At 36.2% G+C, this 7,500-nt stretch overlaps 1 protein-coding gene across 2 annotated transcripts in view; it reads right to left on the minus strand.

Moving 5' to 3' along the window:
* The window catches only part of LOC106868486 (LIM domain-binding protein 3), a 366,710-nt gene that overhangs the window by 320,776 nt on the left and 38,434 nt on the right, over positions 1 to 7,500 (minus strand). The gene's annotated exons all lie outside the window — the stretch shown is intronic.

The raw sequence follows: 7,500 nt of genomic DNA on the forward strand, positions 1-7,500 counted from the left end.
TATATATATATATATATATATATTTAGAGAGAGAGAGAGAGAGAGCTTAAGAAAAAGTTTAAGAGTCAGAAAGAATGTGAGAACGATAGAGAACACTGAGAGAAATCAATGTAAAAGTGAAAGCAAAAAAGAAGATAAAGATGACAAAAATGAGAAAGTGAGAAAGGAATGAATGTGAAGGAAGAACAAAGACACAATGAGCTAATTTTTGAGAAAATGAATATAATGTATACCCACTTCTCTTTTTGCTTCTTTATTACCAGAGTTTTATCAAACATTGTTAGAATTATTGATAGTGTTTATATAATTAGATATAATAATGTTGACTGAATTAACTCCTAATGTATTACTGCTGTTTAGTTTTAAATAATAGAAGAATTAAAAAAAAATAATAATGGTAAAAGACAAAACTAAATGCAAAAAGTTGTTTGTCATATCATTGCTACATACTAGACTGTAAGAATATTATCTCTATAGTCTGGGTCAAATTATGCACATTAAAGTTATCTTGGGCAAGTGTCTTCTACAATAGCCCTAAGCCAACCAAAGCCTTGTGAGTGAATTTGGTAGTTGGAAACTGAAAGAAGCCTGTTTATATATATGTACCTGCATCTGCATAGGTGTGTTTGTGTCTCTCTCTGTGCCTTGACATTGTGTAATAGTTGTACATGAGAATCACTGTCATATAAGCAGCATCATTCATTTCCAATCTCTTGTGAAAACATGTTTAGCCACGTGGATATATTACCTTACTTGGAAACAGTTGAGGGGTGGTGACAAAAATGGCATCCAGCCAAAGGAAATCAGCCTAAATGAATTCCATGTGACCCATGCAAGTATAGGAAAGTGGATGTTAAATGATGACTTCTTACATAGGGATAAACAATGCCAAAATTTTGAAAGTAGGAACAGCCAGGTGTTTATTTTATTAATCTACTTTGGAAGAATGAAAAGTGATTTCAAAATAAGAATGATTTGAGCTGGAGAAACTATAGGGTCATAATTGTTGTAGCATCAAACATTGTATCTGGTGCTCTCATCAGACCAATAATTAGATTTATTGCAGTTTATTTTGACTGAAGCACAGATGGCTTTGTGTTCCTTCACATGGCATGGCATCTTGGTTTACTATAGACATAGCTTGGAAACTGTATGGAAGCTCATTGTTTTTGTCTTTGTTTGACAAAGCTTTGGTGGTGATGACATTTATAAAAAAAAATGTGGTGGTCCAATGTGCAAAGACAACGAATAAAATACCTTATTTGTGGGATGATTTCATGGTTTGGGTGTTATAGTGTGGATGCCCCACAGAGTGAGTACCTTGTGGTGTAGGTGTTTTAATGCAGAGAGGTGTAACATTGCAGTGTGTTGCATTATAATGTGATATGGTGCACTGCATAGTACCATGTGTTTCATACCATTTAATGTATGCATGCTGCAGTATCAAGTGATGTCTAGTGCTGTATAGTGTAAAGTGGCATCACTATCATCATTTTTACATCTCTTCCAGCTCCTCTCCAATTACTTACACTTTTATATAATTCTTTCTACTACAGGCACTAGGCCTGAAATTTTTTTCTTGTATGTGGTGGTGGGATGGGGTGGGGACTAGGCCAGTTGATTACATTGAACACTGTGCTTGACTGGTATTTATTTCATTGATCCCCAAAAGAATGAAAGTCAAAATTGACCTCAGTGAAATTTGAACTCAGAACATAAAGATAGATGAAATGCCACTAAGCATATTGTCTGACATGCTAATGGTTCTGTCAGCTCACTGCCTTTCACTTTTATATAATGCAAAGTAACATGTATCAAAACAACAGAAAGAAACCTGTTCTGGCTCCTTTCATTTCTTAGCCACTCATCTAGCATAAAGTTGCCTCCCTTTCTACTATAGTTACATTCAGTCGAAGGGATCCTACTCTCGTAAAACTACATGGTAACCTCACTAGTGATGGTGCCATGAAAAAAAATAAAAGCTCCAGTACACTCTAGAAAGTGGTTGGCATTAGAAAGGGCAATCCAGCCATAGAAACCATGTTAAAGCAGACATTGGAACTCAACACAGCCCTGAAACTTATTGGATACTGTCAAACCATCCAACACATGCCAGCATGGATGACAGACAAATAATGGCAATGATGGTGGTGTATATGTAAATCAATCTAATGCAGAGTTGTGTAGAAATATGAAATGCTAAGTGTATAAGGCAGCAATACACAAATAATACATAATAGAAAAGCATAATGTGGTGTTTTAGTGCAGCCCACATCATATTTATTAATCCAGAACACCTGTACATTTGTCTGCAGTTAACCTCTTTCTACTACAGCGCTTGACACATGATAATCACATAAATAAGATAAATATAGAAAGAAAATAAAAATGTTTCATAATCTAGTTTCTTGTAATTTTTTAAAATAGTTCTTCTTATGAGTTATTTTGAGATAAAAGTATTTTAACAATCTGGTGCTTCTATCCAGCACAGAACCAAAATATTGTCAGTCACACTTTGAGTTTCATAACACAGAGCATAATGAATTCTTTCATCTCTCTCACTATCTACTATACACCAACCCAATCCTCTTTGTGCATGTATATACCCACCCAACCCTCTGTAGGCACCTTCTAGATAGATGATAGCTAGGTATCTATAAGGAGTACAACAGAAACGACATAACTAAAACTAGTAATGTGTAAATATTGTGATAGATCTTGCAGCAAACAGGCTGTCTAGAAGGTTAGAGAAAGCTCTCCTTCAACTAAACAGAGATGTGTGTGAGAGAGAGAGGGGGAGGGCAAAAAAAAAAACACAAACACCTTTTCTTAGCTCTCTTATCAAATAGAAAAAAAACAACAAAAATATACTTGCTTTTTGATTATACTGAGCGACTGTTCCCCCACCCCATAGAATTAACAGCCAAGCCTATGTTAAACAGGTAGCAGCTAGCTTGCTTGCATGTAAACACCCTAGCTTATTTTCTTTCTGATATTGAGTTCCAGCTAGATAACTTTGTATTGTACACAACCAAATTTGGTCATGAATGACAATTGTATAAGTATACAGGTGGTATATTCCAGTGAGAAATAATTAGACAAAATAACTTTTTTTTTTTAAATTAAGGAAATTATTTTCATTTGATTAGATATTTCATTTCATTTAGGTTTTCAGTACAGCTTTTTTTCTTCTTCATGTCAAATCTGAAATTTTTACACAGTGTTTGAATTCTTTGTCAAAGCATGTAGATTTGTATTCCTTCACTGCATTATAGAATGCATAATGGTCAGGTGGATAAAGTATTGGAAAACAAACTTACAAGCTATAAGTTCAAATTCAGCGCAGGCATATTGCTGTTTTTAAACATGACATTTGTTTCAGTTTAGCTTAGTTCACCAGTCTACCAAGAGTAGGGAGCAGATCATTTACAAACATTATTTCTGAAAACTTGGGGTCTCATTTCTAGTAGAATATACAGTTTACACATTTCAGAGTATTTATCCCTAAACCATTACAAGACAAAGTCTTCAGTGGTGTTCCAATATCCCAAATGATTATGGAACTCAGCTGTAAAATCTGTCAGAGCTGGCAGGCATTTATTTTTAATCCAATTGTTTATCACTCAAACTATAACAGGTACTTATTTTACTAACTTTAAAAATAACAGGACTCAAAACAGTGATATCTAAAATTAATTATCTATAAGACTATTTCTAGTCTATATTTAAAAAAAAAAGGACATTTCCAATCCATAGGGTTATAAGGTTAGTTTCCTGGTTTTTGTGGTGTATATTTCCCCAATCCTTGATGAGATGACATTCTGTTGCTGGATCATCCATTTTTGCCAGCTTCATGGATTAGATGAATGTGAAATGAAATGTTTTGCTCAAAAACATAATACATTGTCTGGGCTAGGACTTGAAACCATAAGCTTACAATCATGAGTGCAACACCCTAACCACTAAGCCAGGCACCTCCATGGTGCTTATTTTACGAACCCTAAAAATAACAGGACTCAAAACAATGATATCTAAGATTCTTGAGTCATCTCTTGACATTGGCTCTTTGCTGAATATTCAAAATATTCAAGTCTAATTGATTCAATCCTCTTAAATGTAAATAGGTACCATACAGAGGTATAAGCTCAAAGCTAAGTAACACAGTTACTGTGTGATTAAGATTAGCACAATTGTGCAGTATTAAACTTGAATCTTCTGCAAGCTAAAGAAAAGAATGGATATCCACCATAAATAATTCCAAACCTGTTAAAATGGCACTGAAGTGATTTCTCTGAGATATAAGAACAACAAATCATATTGATTTAATGTCTAAATGAAGAATGGATACTGAAACTTTAATGAATATCAATATCTTAATCCAGTGTCTAGACATTGCATGCTTCCCTGAAGACCTTCAACTAATGTAGGACTGAGACGGATGGCATGCTCAGGTCAAAAATGCCTGAGCAAACTCAACCAGAAGATGATGAAAATGTTAATTCTAGTATATACCCATCCCTATAGTACCATTGTAGAAGTCTTCAGTGAAGTGCAGATTGGATAACCAAACAGGTGCAATATCTCTGAATTTCATTTTGGACATTAATATATCTATCTTAACCAAGCTTCAAACTGCCTGCTTTGACTGGAATAAAGCAGACTGGAACTCTTATCGTACCGAGCTGCGACGCCCAAACTGGTTTGAATTTTATGTCTATGGAGATGTGAACACTATAATTCAGAACATTCTGAATTCAATATGGATGGTATGTGCAGCATCGGTACCACGCAAGCACAAAAAACCACTCAATAGTGCAATTTGGGAGACTGCTGCAGTCCGACTTGCCAGGAAAGAACGTCATAATGCTGAACAGGAATACAAAATGCACAAATCAGAATCAGAGATTAACAGGAAAAAATGCAATAGATCATCCAACCATCTCAAGCAGGTGAAAAAAAGGCAGTACTTGAATTCAAACAGTGCATAGCAACCAACCCTGACAGCAAAGTGTTCTGGAGGTATGTACATTCAAAGCAGAGAACTCACACTCCAGTTGGTCCCCTTCGCAATCCCCACACAGTCCAGATTACTGACAATCCCAAAGAATGTGCAGAAATTATTGCTGGATGCTATGCAGGTATCTTTACTGTCGAAAAGCAAAATGTTCCATCTCCATCACCTCTGACATCGGACTCTATAACTACTATGAAATTTACACCAACAATGCTACAATGCCACCTTAAGAAATGTAACTATGCCTCTTCTGGTCTCGATGATGTTACATAGCTACTTCTCAAACGTGGTTGGTGCTTTCTTCTGATCCAACTTTCACTATTCGTTCAATTCTGTCTTGACAATGGTGATACTCCAGAGCAGTGGAAAACTGCCAGTGTTATCCCTCTGTTCAAAAAAAGGTGACTGCACATCGCCTGTCAACTATCGCCCCGTCAGTCTTACTAGCTGCATCGCCAAACTGATAGAATATTGTGTCAGAGAAACCCTCTGGAACTTCTGGAAGTTTCACAGCCTCATCCAGCCATCACAATTTGGATTTATTCCTAACTTCAGCTGCTGTAATCAATTCACTGAGTTTTTTGAGGACATTACCTGAATCACTGATGGCGGCTCCTGGGTGGATGTTGTTTACCTTGACTTTGCTAAGGCTTTTAATTCTGTGCCACACAAAAGACTTATCGTGAAACTCTCTGCAATGGGTGTAAGAGATGATCTCTATAACTGGTTGAAGTCCTTTATTATTGGCCAAAAAGAGGTTGTCACAGTTCTAGGACAGCACTCTTCACCCTATGAGATGACATCTGGTGTACCACAGGGATCTGTTCTTGGCCCCCTTCTATTTGTTGCATATATTAATGATATAGATGCCAACTTAAAGAATATGCCACAGTGCTGAAATATGCAGATGACATCAAGCTGTACCTCGAAATAAAAAGGACAGATCCTGTACACTATAGATCTTTATTGCAATCAGACCTGGACACGATCCAGCAATGGATCATGGACTGGCAACTCAAGATGGCTGTGGACAAATGTACCACCATGCATTTTAGGAGGAAAAACCCAGTGTCTATTTACTCCCTCCACAACACTAATCTCAAAAAGTCTTCTTGTGAACGTGACCTGGGCATTATTGTTGACAGCAATTTATGTTGGACAAAACACATTGCTAAAATTGCCAAGAAGGCTGAGGGTGTCTTGGCATCACTTACCAAGTCCTTTGTGAGCTGCTCTCAGGCTATCTATCTGAGGCTTTATATAGCTATGGTGTGGCCTCACCTGGAATTTGCATCTCTGGTCTGAAACCGTTCAGCGGTATGCAACCAAGAGAATACCATCCATCAGGCATTTGCTATATTCTGAAAGCCTTACTTCCCTGGGCATGGATACATCGAAACTCCTACGTCTGGCAGACACCAATAAAATTATTACCCATCTTACTAACAATAACTCTGAGCACCTTTTCAAATTCCACCTGTCTAACACCCATGGACATGTTTACAAAGTCAGAAAACAGCACAGCTCCTATGACTTTTGTAAACACTTTTTCATGCTAAGAGTTGCTGAAGTATGGAACAAACTGCCAGCATCAGTTGTTAGTTGTTGGAGCACTGCATCCTTCAAAACTTCCATGATTCCTGAGATTCGCCAACACTATACCTGATTTTCTCCCCTCCATACACACACAAGCATGTATCTGACTCGTACACTGTTCACTTTCCAGACATTTGTACATTACAGCATAGGCTTTATACGCACTTTTGACAAGTTGTAGTGCACCTGAGCACTGTATACAGTAATTTCATTATTATTATTATTTATATCCTATTTCTTCTTTTGTTAGGCTTTCAGAAAAATATAACTTATTTGAAATTCAGAAATGTACTTGTCTGGCAAGTGATTTGATCTGAGATTGTGTGTTGAAACTAAAGCAATTACACAATGAAAACCATATTAATCATTCAAAAACACAAAAACTGTTCACTTCACTCATTATTGGATGTCAAAATTTTTATTGCACGATCTGCTATCTAATCATAGTTAGCAGTGTGAGGAAAATTTTGATATGAAATAATGATCAAGTGTAGTTAACAGTTTTTATTGTTTTTCAATGGTTAACATGTGTGTTTCATACTATAATAGCGTATTTGAAATTTGAAAGAATTTTTCTAAGATGGTGTCAGTCTAGGAACTTGGTATAAATCAACAACAGAAAACTGCTCAAAGCTTGTGCTACAGAATGATGATTTGGAATATTTTGGTTCTAGTACTAGTAAAATGGGAAAGTAATGTGTAGCTTTCATAATACTTCCATGAAAATGTAGAGAACAAGTGGAAACAAATTTGTTCTGGTCATTTTGACAAAAATGCTAACTTGGTTAATTATATACAATGTTTGCATAAAATGTTATTGGATATATGCCTCCACAAGTTTATGGAGAAAAAATGTGGTGAGAGAGAGAGAGAGAAAGAGAGAGAGAGAG

This window comes from Octopus bimaculoides, chromosome 7 (assembly GCF_001194135.2).
Source record: "Octopus bimaculoides isolate UCB-OBI-ISO-001 chromosome 7, ASM119413v2, whole genome shotgun sequence".
Classification (NCBI taxonomy): domain Eukaryota; kingdom Metazoa; phylum Mollusca; class Cephalopoda; order Octopoda; family Octopodidae; genus Octopus; species Octopus bimaculoides.